Below are 17377 nucleotides of genomic sequence, written 5' to 3'. Positions count from 1 at the left end.
TGTCAGTATTTTCCAGTGGAAATATAATATATGCCACATTAACAGAGTAAGAAGGAACAGTGAAATTAGGTTTATGATATTTTATTCAATCCAACATACCAAAAATTTATCATTTGAAAATGTAATTAATATAAAAATGACTAATGAGATGTTTGACATTCTTCTTTTTGTATTAAGCCTTTGAAATCCAGGGTGTATTTTGTTCTTTTAGCAAATCTCAATCAGAATTAGGCACATTTCGAGTGCTCAATAACCACATGTGTCTGGTGGCTATCCAATGTGCTAATTTCCCCCACTAGTCTATGAACATCTTGAGGGCAGAGACTGTCCTACTACTTTTATATTTTAAAAAGATTATAAATTATCTTTTAAATAAATTACCCTGATTTTCCTGGGTCAAAATCTTGAGTTGTCTCTGACTTTTTTTCCTACTTTGGAAACCATTTTAGCCCTTATAGGAAACATTAAAGAAATCTATCTCCTCCCTTGAATGGGTTTCTTATAGGGAGAGGACAGACATGTATGAGTAACTGAAAAAAAGCAATATACAATTATTAAGTAAAACACTTTTGGCTTTCAAAACTGAATGGTTCAGGGAAAGAATAGTTTCTTCAACAAATGATGCTGGGACAACTAGATATCCACATGCAAAAGAATGATGTTGGACCCTTACCTCATGCAATATACAAAAATTAACTCAAATTTATCAAAGATCTACACTTGAGAGTTAAAACTATAAGACTCTTAAAAAGAAAACAGTTATAAATGTCTATGATCTTGGATTTGGCAATGGAGGCTTAGGTATAAGACCAAAAGTACAAGCAACAACAACAAAAAAAGCTCTAGGCAAATTGGACTTAAACTTAAGACTTTTGTGCCCTATTAAGAGAGCAAAAAGACAACCCATAAAGTGGGAGAAAATATTTGCAAATCAATAGCCATTTTCTCCAAAGAAGGTCAGCACATGGCAACAAGCACATGAAAGATGCTCCAGGTCATTAGCCATCAGGAAAATGCAAATCAAAACCACAATGAGATACCACTTCACACCCACTAGGATGGCTGTAATTAAAAAAAAAAAAGGAAAATAACAAATGTTGGCGAAGATGTAGAGAAATTGGAACCCCATACATTGATGGTAGAAATGTAAAATGGTGCAGCCTCTGTGAAAAACAGTTTGGCAGTTCCTTATTAAGTTAAAAATACAATCATATGACCTAGCAATGCTACTCCTAGGTATATATCCAAAAGCACTGAAAATGGGTATTTAAACAGAAACTTGTGTAAGGATGTTGATAGCCGCCGAAAAATAGCTAAATAGCTAAACATATTTCATGAGAGCTGAAAATTATAAATGATCCAAATGTCTGCTGACAGATGGATGAATAAAATGTAGTATAATCACACAATGAAACATTATTCAGTCATAAAAAGGGAATGAAGTACTGATACATGCTACAACATGGATGAACCTTGGAACCGTTATGCTAAATGAAAGAAACCAGACACAGAAGGCCACACATGTTATGTAATTCCACTTATATGAAATATCCAGAATAGGCAAATCCATAGAGACAAAATGATTAGTGGTTTCTAGGTGCTAGGGAGCTACATAAATGGGGAGTGACTGCTTAATGGGAATGCTGGTTTCCTTTTGGGGTCATCAGAATGTTTTGGAACTACATAATGATGATGTTGGACAACACTATGAATGTACTAAATGCTCCTGGATTATACATTTTAAAATAATTAAAATGGTGAATTTTATGTTTTGTGTATTTTACCGCAATACACCCAACTGAATGACTGATAATGGTTTCAAGGGTGATGGTATCAATAAGGGCCTTTTTGAACAAGGTAAGCTTCTGAGCACAAAGAAGACGTAAAATTTGAATTTCTGGCAAAGAAGGATAAGATAAAGAAGGACTCAGATAGACAGAAGCTGAGCAGAATGGCTTGTGGGACAGTGGGGTTCATTTGGACATGCTCTTTACATTTAAAGGAAAGTGTCCTTACATTCTGTTATCTATTACATTCTATAATTTTGATCCAAGCAGGAATTGCTTTAAAGCACAAAGTATATTTTCATAAGAGACCAGATGTTCCCTAATTGTTAAATATAACTATCAGTAAGTAAATACAGAAAACAGGATGACATATTCTTTGGATCTTGTAATCAGATATTATGTTCTTACTGCTCTGAAGAAAAGAGGCAAATATTCCTTGGGATCACTCACAGTTCATCACTTTTTACAACATTTGTTTTACAACACGGTGTCACCGTGGAGGAGAGAGGTGGGGACACACACAGCATATTTATTTTTTCTATATCCAGAGTGAATCCATACATTATTGTTTTAGGAACTAAATACAGGCAATTTGTTGTCAGTTTATTATTGCATTAATTAAAGTACAACCTGAAATATACAGAGTTCGAAATGGGGATTGTTAGCCGTTCCCATGGAGATCGATAGCCTTGGGAGGTACGACTGCGGGCCCTGCCGGGGAAGCTCAGTGTGAGAGCCACGCAGGCACAGCGGAGAACTAAGACCAGCTGCTGGCTGAGTGATGAAAGGCAGCTACACAGAAGGTGTTAGGTGATGAGCATTTTAAACTGAACGGCATAGACTTGGGCCACAGGAGGACTGGAGGTTACTCCCATGCAGAAGGTGAAGGGACGATCTTTTGAAGCTTCACTCCTTTGCCACTTTAAACTCATTTGTTTTCTCATCCCTAAACTAAGGTCATCACCTTTCACAGGTTTTCCCTACAAACTAAACAAAGACTGTCCACCTGGGCAGCTCCAAGGGGGATGTTAGACGCCATTGACCCAGCTGATTGCCACTGGCAACACACCCAAACAGAGACGTCTAGATTGGGAAGAGCACTTAGAAACCGGCTGTCGACCAGAAAGCTCACTCCGGACCCATTCTACTCCCTGGGAAAAACTGCTTCCAAAGGTGCTCCATTTCTTAACGTCAAGGAAAGCACCGCCAAATAGAAGTTAAACTCAAGTTGTTCTTCTAAGAGACATCCAAGAATCCGATATCTAAGAAGGCCTTTTTATTATTTTTATCAATTAGTATCTCCTGGCAACCTCTGGCATTCATAGTACTGTATAACAGAATATATCAGAGAGAATTGTATTATAATTAAAAAAAAACACTTAAGGCCACCCTCAAAAATATTTTTATTTAATCTCTTAATCACCCATTCTTGCTATCAAAAGTAAGAAAAAGGCTAAAGGAAGGGCCACGTCTTAAATCCTTATAGTTTACTGAGGAAAGTTAAACCTAAAAAGGTGGTTGGTGTAAATGATCCTCTATTAGATTTTGAGCTCTTAGGTTAAACGTTTTGAGAAAGGAAAATAACATTCCACATCGGCCTGTTGTTGAGTATACTGATATTTTATGTAAGTTAGACACATCTTTGAAAAGGAATACGATAGTAACATTTTTTCTTTCGCTTTTTCCCCTCAGACCTTGCCATTTAGATTGCTCCATCATCCGAAGTGCCCAAATTTTACCTGCTAAAATCACAAAACTGTTTCTGAAATCTGAGTACCACCTGGTGATTCCAGAACTCTTGCTTCTCACTATAGTTTCCCTCCAGATTCTGCTGCTTATTTTCCTGTGATACTGCTATTCTATGCCATTCTGCTTTCTAGCTACTGCACTTTCTTTCTCTGTTAGGAGAGGAGCTCCGGATTTAGAATCAAACAGACCTGGGTGAAATCCTATTTCTATCAGTTACTGGTGGTGTGACCTTGTGCAATCTTCTTAAATATTTGATCCTCAACTTCTTCTTTTGCAGAATGGGGAGAGTAACACTAATAGGTTTGTTAAAAGATAATGTGAAAGACTACCACATATTACAGAGCAATGCACAGAGTAGAAACTCACTAAAATTCATTCTTCTGACCCATCAGACTGGAACTGTCCCTGTCCTGCTCAGTCGTTCAGTTGGTGCCTGATATTTTACGCAGCATCTCTGCACATAAGCCAGCTATGCTTTTTTTTAAAGAACGGTAAATGCTTAAACACAATAATCTATTTACCTTTGTGAAACCTTGTTTCTGTTATGCCTATTTTTGATTATGCCCTTGCTATTTTTCTATAATGTAACAAAGATTAAAAATTCTAGAAAAAAAATTGACTACAATGATATTCATTAAATATGGTAAAAAGAGAACATATAAAACTAACTTTAGTTTAATGTAATGTTCCAAACCAAACTATCAACATTAATTGGTATAGAAACATTTCTTTGTACACATTTTTGCACAGGAAACTTTAAAAAAGAATTACTTAGTTGGCTAACACCATTGGAATGTCCATTTCCAATAAACAACGAGCACTCCATTTTATTGGTCTGCTAGGAATACATATATATGAAAGTAGAGTATTATAATTTGAAAAATTTATTTTAGCCTTAAAGTCTTTAAAACTGGCTTCAACTGTTCGTATTTTTATATTGCTTTTAATTTTTCAGTGGTTAGTACATTTCAGTAAAAGGTGGAGAGTTTTAAATTACACAGTAAAACAGAAACAAATCAAAAGATTTCCTAAAAATGTGAAGAATGTCTGAAACCAACTCTAATAAAAAGCAAAATGTACTGAAAGTATGTGTAAGAAGCTGTTTCTTTTTTGCATTTATTTTACCCTGAATTGCAACGATCAGATTATGTAATTTTTGGAGTGACTGCGTTCTGAGGGTGTATAAAATAACTGGCACACAAACAACTTTTTTTTTTTAATAAAAACATTTGGGATCTTTTGATTAGAAGTTATTTAGTATTTCACATAAAGTCTTTCCATCTAATACCTCACAATTTTAAAGTGTGGTGGTCATTAGAGCCCGAGGTTTTTTACTGGGCGTATGTCATATATCACATTTGTCCTTCACCACCTTCTGGAAGACAGAGATGTCTATATGGCTTGCACTGGCAAATAGGGCATTTCTAAGGAGAGGTCTTTAAGAGCTAACCATGGAAAAATTATAGGAAAATATGCTGCATACTCGAATGTGCATGACAGGGTGAATGGAATGTAGAATATAAGAAATGTGAGGAAGCTGGTAAAGCAGTGGTCAAGATTATGGAGACATTCAGTGCCAAGCAGAAGCATTTGAACTTTATTTTAAAAACAGTGGAGGAAGGTCTGTGAGCAGAAAAATGAAGTGACTAGAGCTGGGGTATAGCAGAGGCTGGAAAGATTTGAGGTGCATGCTAGAAAAAGCCTAAGCACAAAAAGTAATCGTGATGGACCATTAAGGGTGATTCTGGTGGCAGAAAGAAAAAAGAAAAGAGAAGTAGGCTCACATCAGACACTGAAGCTTCCAGCACTTTGATCTTGGACTTTTGAGCTTCCAGCACCAGGAGAAATAAATGTTTGTTGTTTAAGCCAAACAAAACAGAACAAAACAAAACAAGAAGTTACTTAGAGCCAGGTGAATGCAAGAAATACTCATTTACTCTTCCGAGGAGGCTGAAATTCTTTGGGGAAATTAAATTTGTTTGCTCTATAAAGCAACTATGCAGCTTTTATAAAAATAGTGAATCTTCTATAAAAACAATGAGTATCTTGGTGTTTTGAGACATGTACATGAAACCAGGCTATTTTCTAGAGGATCTCATTGTCCACAAGCAGATTTCAGTCCTGTTGGTCAAACAGCTTATCCATGAAATAGCTGGCCACTAAATCTCATTAATTTTTTGTTTCTCTGCTGTTGTTGGGGGTATGTAAAATTCTTTGCAAAGTGAGAACAAATGGCGCAGACTCATCTGTTTATGAAGGACAACTAAGTAGTATTTGAGAGCTACAAATGCCAGTGACATTAATTTCAGAAAAATATCCATGATTGTTTATGGGGAAGGGCAGGCTCAAACAGGTTTTGACATGTGTAGCCCTGTCTGGCAAAACTTGGACATGGGGCGAGGAGCCTGAAGTAGTAGTCAAAGGTGAATTCTATTCTGGGAAGGTTCTGATTTGTTTTTCCTGCACTGCCCACTTCCTTACTCAAGGAGCTGCTTCCTCCTAAACAGTATTTCCTCACTCCCCCAGTAATAGCACAGGACAGAGTGTACAGTAAAGGTGAGACAGGGCAGTATCCATAGGAGTGAGTGCTTATATGTTTTCTCTCCTCCTGCTACTTCTATGATAGCTACTCCTCCCAGGGTGAATGGCCAAGTTACTTAGCCCATCATAGTATTATACATTAAGTAAGTTAACCTCCAAGGACAAAACCAAAAGGAATTTTGTAGGTAATTACAGAAGATGGGCTCTTGGATTAGGGCCTCTGTCATTCTTTTCTTTGATAGGTTTTCAATGAGTTTTCCTATGAAAGGCCAATCTGAAGAATTCTTGGAGAGCCCAGCCACTTAATCTCAAGGAATTAAAGTCTGTTGCATAGGTTGCACGGGGCTGAAGTGTCTGTTTCTTTTATACCTCTCTGTGACTTTAAATAGAAAGCTGATATTCTTATGTAAAGTTGGGAGTTCTGCCTTTAAGAAAATCATACTTCTTTTGCAAAGTGGCTCTTAACTAAGAGCAAGTTTCCCCTGGACTGCTGAAGTAGCCCTAAGACGCTTTCAAAGGCTTCCTTCCTCAGGCACTCCAACCAATGTCATCATCACATTTACATTTGAAGATTTCCCAGACATGGTAAGTCAGATTTGTCCAGCAGAGTTCAGGAAGGAATGTGAACAATCTGGCTGTCACCTACAAGCAGAGGGCAAACATTTCATTCACTCCCTTCCCCCTGCACAGGTATTTCTGACCTCACCACTGGTTGAAAGGGAGCTAAACACTCTAAATTAAGTGTATAGCACATAGAAGGTGAGATTTCCATGTCTAAGGGTCCATTTTTGGCAAAAAACACCCCCCCCCAAAAAATGGAGACTTCCTTTTTTTTTCCACCATTGGAAAATTGTTATTTTTCCAAAAATATATTAATCAATTTGAATGTGACACTCTTGGTTAGTATTAATTTTTATTTTTAGTTTTCTCTGGGAAATTAAAGGTATTTTCACATATGCTTTCATATTCTGGTAGACACAGAAATTAGTGTTTCTTACATGACAGTGAGCAGCACATAGATTTATATAGCACTTTATAATCCAAAGAGATCTGCCCTACTGTTTTATTTAATATTCATAAATGTCAATAGACTGACTAAACTTGACTCAGAGAGCAGTTACCCTTTCCCACAGTGGACCGCACAATCTGCTTGCGTGGTCAGGCTCAGAACTTAAATTCTGGAAGTGTGAACTTTGCTTCCCAAGCCACCAGTCTGTCCTTTGGGGAAGATGCTAATGGCATCTCTTGAAAGTCACAAAAATATGGCAATCGTAGGTTCTAGATTTTCCAGGATGGTCTATTTATACAATATTCTCTACTGTCAGACCATGGGACCTGTCTCATTTCAGAGGATATTTTTCTTTATGTGGATGGAAACTATTTGATTTTCTGCCGCTAATATAACTTTAGAGTTCCTCTTGGCTCTGGAACCTTGGCAACCCTGGAAAATGCTTGGGCATTGATCTGAGGAAAGATCCTGGTCTACTTTAGTAGATTGTTCTAGGTATAGACTTGATTGCTTCTGAACCTCCTTCAAGTGGTTTGAATCAGTCTTGGGTATAGACTAAACTGGAACTCCATGGACTAATGCTGTGAAATGGTAATCTCCATTACAACTGTGGCAGAAAATTGGGCTCAAATGAAAAATAGTTCATAAGTACTCTGTGTAGTCTATGGGGGATGGGGAACGGGACTGCCTACTGAGCCTAATCCGTATCACCTGCTTGCTTTAGCGATAATATTAACAAAAACAACTCCTCCTACTTTTACATACAGCCTCGCGTGATGACCAGCAATAAGACCTGCAATACCATGTCATTATTGCTACCTCCTACTCGGATACCAGGAGATCATATCTTTTCTTATGCTCCTCCCCCCTTGTATTTAGGTCCCAACCCCTATCATCTGAGAGATCATGCAGCAGAAACCTACAGGCCACACAGGCCAGGAATAGGAATCTTAGTGGATTTCCTAGATGAAGAAGATAAAACTGGGAGAAGCTTGTGGATTGCCTAAGGTCACACAGCAAGTTAACTGTGGAGTAGTGTGTACTATTCTCAGGAGTATATGCATCACTGCTGGATAAAAACTCAAGATATATCCTCTATGGTTGTACTGTGTTCCCAACAGCAGTGTGCACGGTCAGGGGAAAAGACCTATGTGTTGCAAAACAGGATAAAAGATCTATGTGTTGCAAGACAGGATAAAAGTTCAAGTTTTTTGGATGTTTCATATCATGTGATTATAACTATGGCTAATTTATCGCAACATAGACAGTTGTTTTACTTCTCATCTCATATTCAGATAGCACATACAAATGTGCATAGTCAAAAAAATCATTTGTACAACTGGTTTGATGGCTTTTGTATTTTGTTTAATGAACTTTGGCCTGAATATTTTCACATTTATGTAGCTGGTGTTTAGGCTGGGTTTAGTCTTAAGTGTGACAAAATACTTTACTAAATGTCTCCACCCCTTTTCCCTTCCCCTATGTTTTTTTTATTAGTAAACGGGATAACTGTAATATTTCACAGAGTTGATTACAACAATTATGTATATCATGATACTTTGTAAACTCTGTGTATACAAACATGAATAATTACGTTGCAACAAAACTAAAATGGCCATGGTAACTTTACTTACTAAGTTCTTGTTCTAATATTATTAGGTTTTTTTTCACTTTGATTTTGTATATTTGGCAAGAAGAGGATTCTGAAATAGACTTTATTTCCTCTGTTGTGACTCATGATTCCTTTTTAAGGAGTCTCCTACTCAAATAAACAGGAAATGCACAATTCCCAGAGAGCATTTAAGTAAAATTAAAAAGAGAGATTTTGAAAATCATGTATTTGATAAAGGATTTGTACCTAGAATACATGAAGGACTTATAACTCAATAATAAATAGACAAATAACCCAATTAAAAAATGAGCAAATGATCTGAATGGACATTTCTTCAGGGAAGACATATAAACAGCCAATAAGCACTACAAGTTGCTCAACAGCATTAGCCATGCATAGAGAATGGGAAATACAAATCAAAACTGCAAAAAGATACTACTTCGTACCACAGGATGGCTATAATAATAATAAAAAAAAGAAGACAGTAACAAGTATTGGTGAGGATGTAAAGGAAATGGAACCCTCATAACATTGCTGGCGAGAATGTAAAATGGTGGTGTTGCTTTGGAAAACAGCCTTGCAGCTCCTCAAAAGACTAAATAGAGCTACCATATGACACAGGAACTCCACCCCTAGGTATAGACGCAAGAGAAATGAAAAGTTATGTACACACAACTTGTACATGAATGTTCACAGCAACATTAATCATAATAGCTAAAAAGCAGAAACCACCCAGATGTCCACCAACTGATAAATCAATAAATCTAATATATACATACAATGGAATATTGTTTGGCAATAAAAAGAAATAAAGTACTGACACATGCTACAACATTAGGAACCTTGAAAACATTATACTAAGTGAAAGAAGCCAGTCATCAAGGACCATAGATTGGATAGTTTCATTTATATGAAATACTCAGAATAGGCAAATCCACAGAAACTGAAAATAGATTAATGGTTGCCTAGGACTGAGGGTGGGGGAGGTTTGGGGGAAAAAGGAGAGTGACAACTAATGGGTACAGTTCCTTCCTTCCTTCCTTCCTTCCTTCCTTCCTTCCTTCCTTCCTTCCATTTTCTCTCTCTCTCTCACTTTATCTTTTCCCCCAGTTTTATTTAGAAATAATTGACTTATAACATTGCACGAGTTTAAGGTATACAGTGTGTCAATGTCACACAGGGTTTCTTTTGGGAGTGATGAAATGTTCCCAAATTTCACAACTCTGTGAATATACTAAAAAGTATTGAATTGTACACTTTAAATGGGTGAATTGTAGTATGTGAACTGTATCTCAGTAGAGCTATTGAGAGAATGAGAGAGAAAAGGCAAGAGAGAAAGAGAGAGAATCCCTTTTCCTGGATTCAGAAGTTTACATGACATTTCCTTAATGAAAATTGTTAACTTCACAAGATGCATGAGCTCAGAGGCTCTCTACCTCCAGACTCGTAAAGAGAACTTGTCCCCTGAAAACTAATGATAAATACTGAAAGTGTTCATTTCCCTCAAATTGGTGACCTGCACTTATTAGGAACATTTATATCTTAGACCAGATGGATTAGTAAAATAAATTCGGTCCCATGTGGACCAAAGAACCTAATGGCCAAAAGCTTTGATGTTGTCAAACAACTAACCAAATAACACGTTGGATAAAAAGAAAACAGATGTACAGACACCACTGACAGAGGCTTTGATCTCTACTGTGGTGGCTGCACGGTCATAAAGGACACTGGAAACTTTGTTGCTCTTCCTAATGAGCCCTCCGTGCTTTATTAGGTTCACTGATTTCATGCACACCAAACAGGCGGAAAACAGCATTGCTTTCTAAGAAAGGACTTTGATGTTTTACTCATACTAGCCAATAAACCATTCTTGCACTCTCAGCCAGTAAATAGTGATTATAAGGTATCTTCAAAAATATGATATTCAGTCTTTGCTGGTGTGAACAGACAGCATACCAGAAAGGGTCACAGCCAAGAGTGAAGAACACCTTGGAAATCCTAATCAGACTCATGCAGCAATTTGCTCTTACTAGTTTATTGCATTTTTTAAACTTAAAAGTCATTGTCTGTCTGTCTGTCTTATGATAATGGCAATTTTAAAAGTAAACTGTAAAGCAAGATTAGGTTGCAAAACATCTAGGAGAGCTGATGCCGCTCCTCTTTTTGGTTTTATCACTTGGTGAGCTGAGGGGAGATAGGCTGCCTAAATGGAGTGTATGTCAAGGTGGCTTCGATCCAGAGACAGACAGCATTTTCAGGATGACTTTTTGAAGGAATTCATGCCTAAGGGTTTGGGCATTTGCCACTTTGTTTGTGGTGTGGAAAAGGGAAGGGGGGTGGGTCACAGCAGGGAGAGGAAAGGGACCTTCCTAATGTGGGCCAGTGTACTAAGTACTGGAGAAAGTGGGGCTAGCCTTTGCACAACGAGTATACTTTACAAATCAGTGCCTGGACTTCAAGTTCTTTAAATTCTTGGTTTTATTGCTAGTCCTCAATGTTCTTTTAAATCCTGATAGGAAGATGAAAAAAATCAAGTGAGGATTTTTATCCTGTTAACTGATAGAGATGACTGCCATTTCATGTTTAATGCTTCCCATGTATCACCAAAGAGCACTAGCCTAGGGGTCAAAGGAATTTGGTCAGGATCCTGGATTCACCATTGACTACTGTGTACATTTGGGCAAATTCCTCAACCTTCTCAATCTTCTGTGACCTCATTTATTAAAGGAGATGATCTCTAAATTTTCTGTTCCTGTATATTTTAAATATTAAAAAAAAAAGGATACAGATCAGTTATTACTTCCTAATTTACAAAAGGAATCTCTGTTCCTTGTAGAAAATTTAGAAAACAGAGATAAGCAAAGAGTTGGAAATTTCTTTTAGTTTTATTGGTCCTCAGTCCTCTACAATCTTGTACACTTCCAGCTAAAGGTTGATAGAGCAGGGAGATACAGCAGTAATCTGGCCCAACCTCTTATTTAACAGATGAGGAGACCAGATAGGACTTGTCCAAGGTCACAACATACTTTATGGACCACATCACTGTGCTCTAATTACTTTAAAATGTCTTGTCCTCTAATTGTTTGCAAATGGAATTTTTTTATCTTCACCTCGAAAGCTCTCACCAAAAGTATGAACTATGAACCATGATTTTTTTTTTTAAAGATTTTATTTATTTATTTGAGACAGAGAGAATGAGAGACAGAGAGCATGAGAGGGAGGAGGGTCAGAGGGAGAAGCAGACTCCCCGCCGAGCAGGGAGCCCGATGCGGGACTCGATCCCGGGACTCCAGGATCACGACCTGAGCCGAAGGCAGTCGCTTAACCAACTGAGCCACCCAGGCGCCCCAAACCATGATTTTTAATATGCAGATACACTGAGTTGCATTTTCTTTACAAAGGGAACCTTTGTGGACTTTTTTATAGGCTGCTATGTCCAAATGTTGGTGTCTCCAGAAAACAAATAACCCAAGAATCCTGCAAATCTGGCACATCCCATTTAGCCCACTGTGTTTACTTTTGTTCACTCTAAGACCATCACAATGGCCCTTCTTGGGTCCTTCGTTCTTTGGTCAGTGTGGTAACAGCTGTTCTCCTACGAAAAGAGGTGGCCGCATTGCATTCAGCCATTGATATCTACAGCAGACATCGTATGGGGTTAGGGATGAAATAGTATCATGAGAGGAAAGAGCCAAGCATGCAGGGTGGAGGAATATAGACCGTCCCAGACCAGTAGATGCTGAAGCTGGGATGGGCTACGATGCATGCGGGCAGCTTAGGATTCCATCAGCCATACAGACGAAGTAAATATGTAGTCATTCTTATTTCTTTGCTAGTCCAACCTGATGATTTAACTAGAATCTTAGTGTGTGAGGAAAGCCATGGCTGAAAAGCTGCCCCCCATTACCCATATTTGTTTCAAGTGACATGAATATTGCCTTGGCACTTGCAAGAGACTTACGTCTCTACCTCATCAGTTTTGGAATTTTAAATGCAAGTACAAGTTAGTTCATGCATAAAATGTCATATTGTATTAAACAAAATTCTTAGAAATAGCTATTTATCTCATTACATTGTCTCCTTCATGATAGGTGAAGCTTTTTTTTTAACATAAAGGAAATAAAGGTCTTTCCTTTACTGGTTCTGTTTATTTGTCTGCTTTCTCTGAAGGAACAACAATATTTTGGGAGAAATAATGGCATACTAAGCAAAACAAAGTATTAAAATACAGTATTTATTTACTATATGTATTTATATGCATATGTATTAATACTGTATGTATTTATTTGTACGTATATGTATTAATATTCTATGTATTATAGTATATATTTACACTTTTGACTACTCCTAAATAGGTACTTTACAACCTGGTTTACTTTGGTTACAGCCCATGGCCATCGTTAGCCTCATTTCAGACAGATACTCTTAATTTTAGCTGAGAGAAATTTCAATACATTTAAAGATGTTTTATTTTTTTTCTAACAGTTAAATTTTTTTTCTCAAAAAAAAACCCCAAGATATTTTAAAGACTGAATATTATTTTTAATATTTGATTTGGATCACAGAGTATATTCCACAGAGAGAAACTGCATAGGGTAAGAATGTACTCCATAGGAATTTCAAATAAAGGTCCTCTAATCTCACAATCAATATGCACCTCATCTTCTATCACATTGCTTCAGTTTCAATAAAATATTTCAGCACATGAATGAAAGTGGCATAATTTGGCCTGTCCTCTGGATATTTTGTCAATACAATGTTTTGATACTTGGGACACACCTGACTTGTTCATTTTCATCCTGTCTGGTATTAAATAAATACAACCTTCATGTGCCATAAATCCTTAGAGTAAGAGTCTTGAATTGAGGATCTGGTTGCAGGGAGATGAATTCTATTGTTGATCGTCTATCTCTGAGGCTAACATGATAACACTGAATGCCTCAGAAGTTTCACTCAAAAGCTATAATAAGTACTGTTTCCTTTCTTTATTATGGATCAGGCTGTAGTTATTTTTCATACAACTTATTTGTCTTCAAAAAAACTGATAATAGCATGTAGTTAACTCTAAACTAGATACTGGGCCCTCATCCATTAGATGAAGACAAATGCAAGTTCCAACAAAACATTTAGTTTGTAGCCATGTAATGCAGGTCTATTTCAAGCCTATCTCCCCTTTACATAAGCATCCAAGTCTAATTCTAATTAGCATCCTGAAATCAGCCTTAATTAGTATTTATATTTTAGCTACATTGTTAACTTAAGAAAACACACTTAGCCTATGAAGAAAAGTTCTGGACATACGGAAATCCAAAGACAATATTAAAAATGAAGAGAATTGTTTCTTAGCACTTCCATCTTAGAGCAAAGGAGTCTAGCCAGGATAATATCTGTTAAGTGATAAAACACCTTTGCTCGATTTCTTTTCTAAACATCTGCCTTAGGTTCCACTTAAAACAATGGTGCACGGCAGTTACATTTGTCAAATGAACACTGGAGAGCTGTATGGGTTACATTTTGAAGCCACACTGAACAAGATAAAACACACAAATGCTGAAAAGTTGAATCTTGGTGGGGGGAGGTTGCTTTGGCGTGGAATCTTGGCAAAGAAAAGAGAGATTTATCTTAAAAAACCCAAACCCAAACAACTGATTTGTAAATAAGGTATTTGAAAAGAAGGCAAACAGAAGATATTTTGAACTCCTTAGTAAAGGTATGGATAGGCAAGACTGAATTCTGGGGCCTTGACAAGCCTTGTCTATGAAGTTTTGCTCTTATTCTGCTTTTTTCAGAGAAGGAAAGAGAAGGGAAAGGTCATTCCCAGAGTGTCAGCTGAGCTCTAGCCACTGCAGTCAGTGGTTTACCAGTTGTCTCCTTTAAACACAATTACCATTCTATAAATGAAATATTACTATTCCTATCTTTGCAATGAACAACAAAACTGAGATCCAGGAAAGTTAAGTACCTTGCCAGGTCACCCAGCTATTAAACTGCATGGACAGAATTTGAACTCAACTTTTCTTTACTCCGAACCCCATGCTCTATGGCCTATGGCGAGATCCCTCTCAGGACTCATTTGCACTACGTGGGTAGGACAATATGTAATCATTGCACATGTTCTACCAAAAGTGACCATTACCATGGTATATTAATTTTAACAGGTAAGGTTTAGCAAATTTATGCAATAAAAAGAGGCATTTTGAAAATGGAGTAATTTGTGTACTTTTAACATTTGCTTCATCATATTTGCCAGATGTTTCCCCAAAGAAAAACCAGTTGTTTAAAGCATGCAAGTAAGTTGTATAGAAGCATATAATACATTCATTAACAGCCAATTAATTGACAATGGCTGTTATATTCTGGTCATTTTAGTGTGGTAGGGTTGTACCCAATAATTGAATAATGGAAGCATGTTGAGTTTTCTTGCATTTTTATGCAACAGTTTATGAAACAGGTATACTTCATCTTTTACTCCAATTTTATGGGTGAAAATGAAGTATCTAATGTCTTTTGGATTGTGGAGTCCCATTCAATGGGCCACGGATGGTGGTGGCCTTATTTATATTTGCAAAAAAAGATAGGTAAAAGCTGGGTCTAAAAGCAGTACCTTTTTTCATGTGGGATATAGAAGCAAAAAGGAGAGAGAACACATTGCATTTCCAAGGTGTAAGGCTAAAAAATTTGCATATTCAGTATCTCTAATCTTTATCATTTTTCATTTTCACAGAGTGACAAATTTCTTTAGTCTGTTATTCTAAATCCACGTATAAAAATAGCTATTCTGAGGATAATTTGTGTCAGTTTTCTTGTGCAGTAGAAATAGATGAGATACTGAAGGACAGATCCTCCTGAACTAAAATTCAAAAATAATTAATCCACAGGATAATGAGAGGTTTTGTTTAGATGAAAGGTAATTAAACCTGCTCCCAGAAATCACCCTCATGGAGGACATTTCCTAAGAAATGGAGCCAGATGGCTCATCATCACCCACCAGGCCACAGTAATAAGTTAATTTGGACAAATTGCCACATACACACTCAGCCTTGGCGACCTTTAATTTCTAACAGCTTTAAAAGCATCCATTAAAGTAAAATAGAGAAAAAAGAACTATAAATAGCTGACAGTCTTCAGAAGGACTGTTTGAAGATTAGAACTTTTGGTACTTATTATACAAAACCTTAATAGTAGGAGGAAGGAAGAAGCAGTAAAACAAAGTGAAATTAAAAAAAAAAAAACCCTGCAATTAAGGTTATTACCTATTTTCTGAAGTTAATGTGGAGCCCATTTTTGAAATTCTGAATAATTTATTTGTAGTAAATCTAAAATACATTCTGTGAACACAAAACATAGAAAATCATGTAAAATATAGAAATAACTAAAAGAATGCCAAAGACAGCATCAGCGTAAAATGTTGCAAGATCAAGGCTCATCAACCTTTCTTTGGATATACTCTCTTTAAATCTCATCCACTTTTCCAACACTTACTGTTACAGATTTTGATTTTCTATAAACTTCACGGGTTATAGTTATTAGTGCAATTCTTTTTAACAATCTTAGTTGAGGTGATTGTCTGACATCAGTGAATGGCGTTATTGTAGAGTTATCTCAACTAATGGAAGATATGATTACAAGATTCTGTCCGCTCCTCTTTGTAAAGTGATGTTAAAAACAGAATTAAGGGGCGCCTGGGTGGCTCAGCTGGTTGAGCGACTGCCTTCGGCTCAGGTCATGATCCTGCAGTCCCAGGATCAAGTCCCGCATCGGGCCCCTGCTCGGCAGGGAGTCTGCTTTTCCCTCTGACCCTCCTCCGTCTCATGTGCTCTCTCTCTCTCAAATAAATGAATAAATAAAATCTTTAAAAAAAAAAACAGAATTAAAACTTAAAATCTCGGACCCACTAATTAGCCTGTCAGCCTTGTCATACAGTTGTTTTACTCACATCCATAGGAAATTGCCTACAATCATGTCGACAGTGAACAAAAGAAAAATAGTAATTCGTTGGAGTATACCAAACCATAGATTCTTGGATTCCTTTAAAAAAATTATTAAACTCTAACAATCTTCCTGTTACAACTCCGAGAGAAGTAAATCTTATTGTACTCGCTTTGGAGATGGATGGAGCCAAAAGAATAAATTAGGAATATTTATGATAAATTGTGTGCAGTGCAAGGAAAATCACTTTTTATTAAGAGCTTATCGAAACCAATGCAACTTGAGATCAATATTATGAGATTATCTCTACCTAAAAGGATTTACTGCTTCCCCAGGTGAAATGTTAAGTGCAGGGAAAAAACAAAGCCATGGTAGATGTTTCTGACTTCTGAGTCAGAGAGAAAGAGGAGACATGGTAGCTTCTGAAAATAATTTGACATTTCTAAAACAAGAAATAAAATACAAATCATTGCACCTTTTCAGATTTCAATTTTCTCTCTGTGAAGTGAAGAGACTGATTGTTTAGATGGCTACGAAGTCCCTTCCAACCCTGGTCTTTTATGATGATACACAAATTATTCTCACACAGCAGTCCTTAGATGCCGTTAGTTGTTTTGAAAGGAGAGAATGAAGCTTTCCACTGCTCTGTCTCCCTAGCATTTTGCTGGCCTTTCTGACCACAAGGTTGCACATTTTAAAGCAACTCTGGATAACCAAGTTATTAATGACCGATTTTTATTCAAATGGAAA

At 36.9% G+C, this 17377-nt stretch overlaps 1 protein-coding gene across 4 annotated transcripts in view; it reads right to left on the bottom strand.

Annotated features, from left to right (window-relative positions):
- DLC1 (DLC1 Rho GTPase activating protein) overlaps positions 1 to 17377 on the bottom strand; it is a 394038-nt gene that overhangs the window by 118421 nt on the left and 258240 nt on the right. The gene's annotated exons all lie outside the window — the stretch shown is intronic.

The sequence above is a fragment of the Leptonychotes weddellii genome, chromosome 2, assembly GCF_054177405.1.
Source record: "Leptonychotes weddellii isolate Sample4059 chromosome 2, ASM5417740v2, whole genome shotgun sequence".
NCBI lineage: Eukaryota > Metazoa > Chordata > Mammalia > Carnivora > Phocidae > Leptonychotes > Leptonychotes weddellii.
This window is presented reverse-complemented; position numbering and strand designations above follow the sequence as displayed.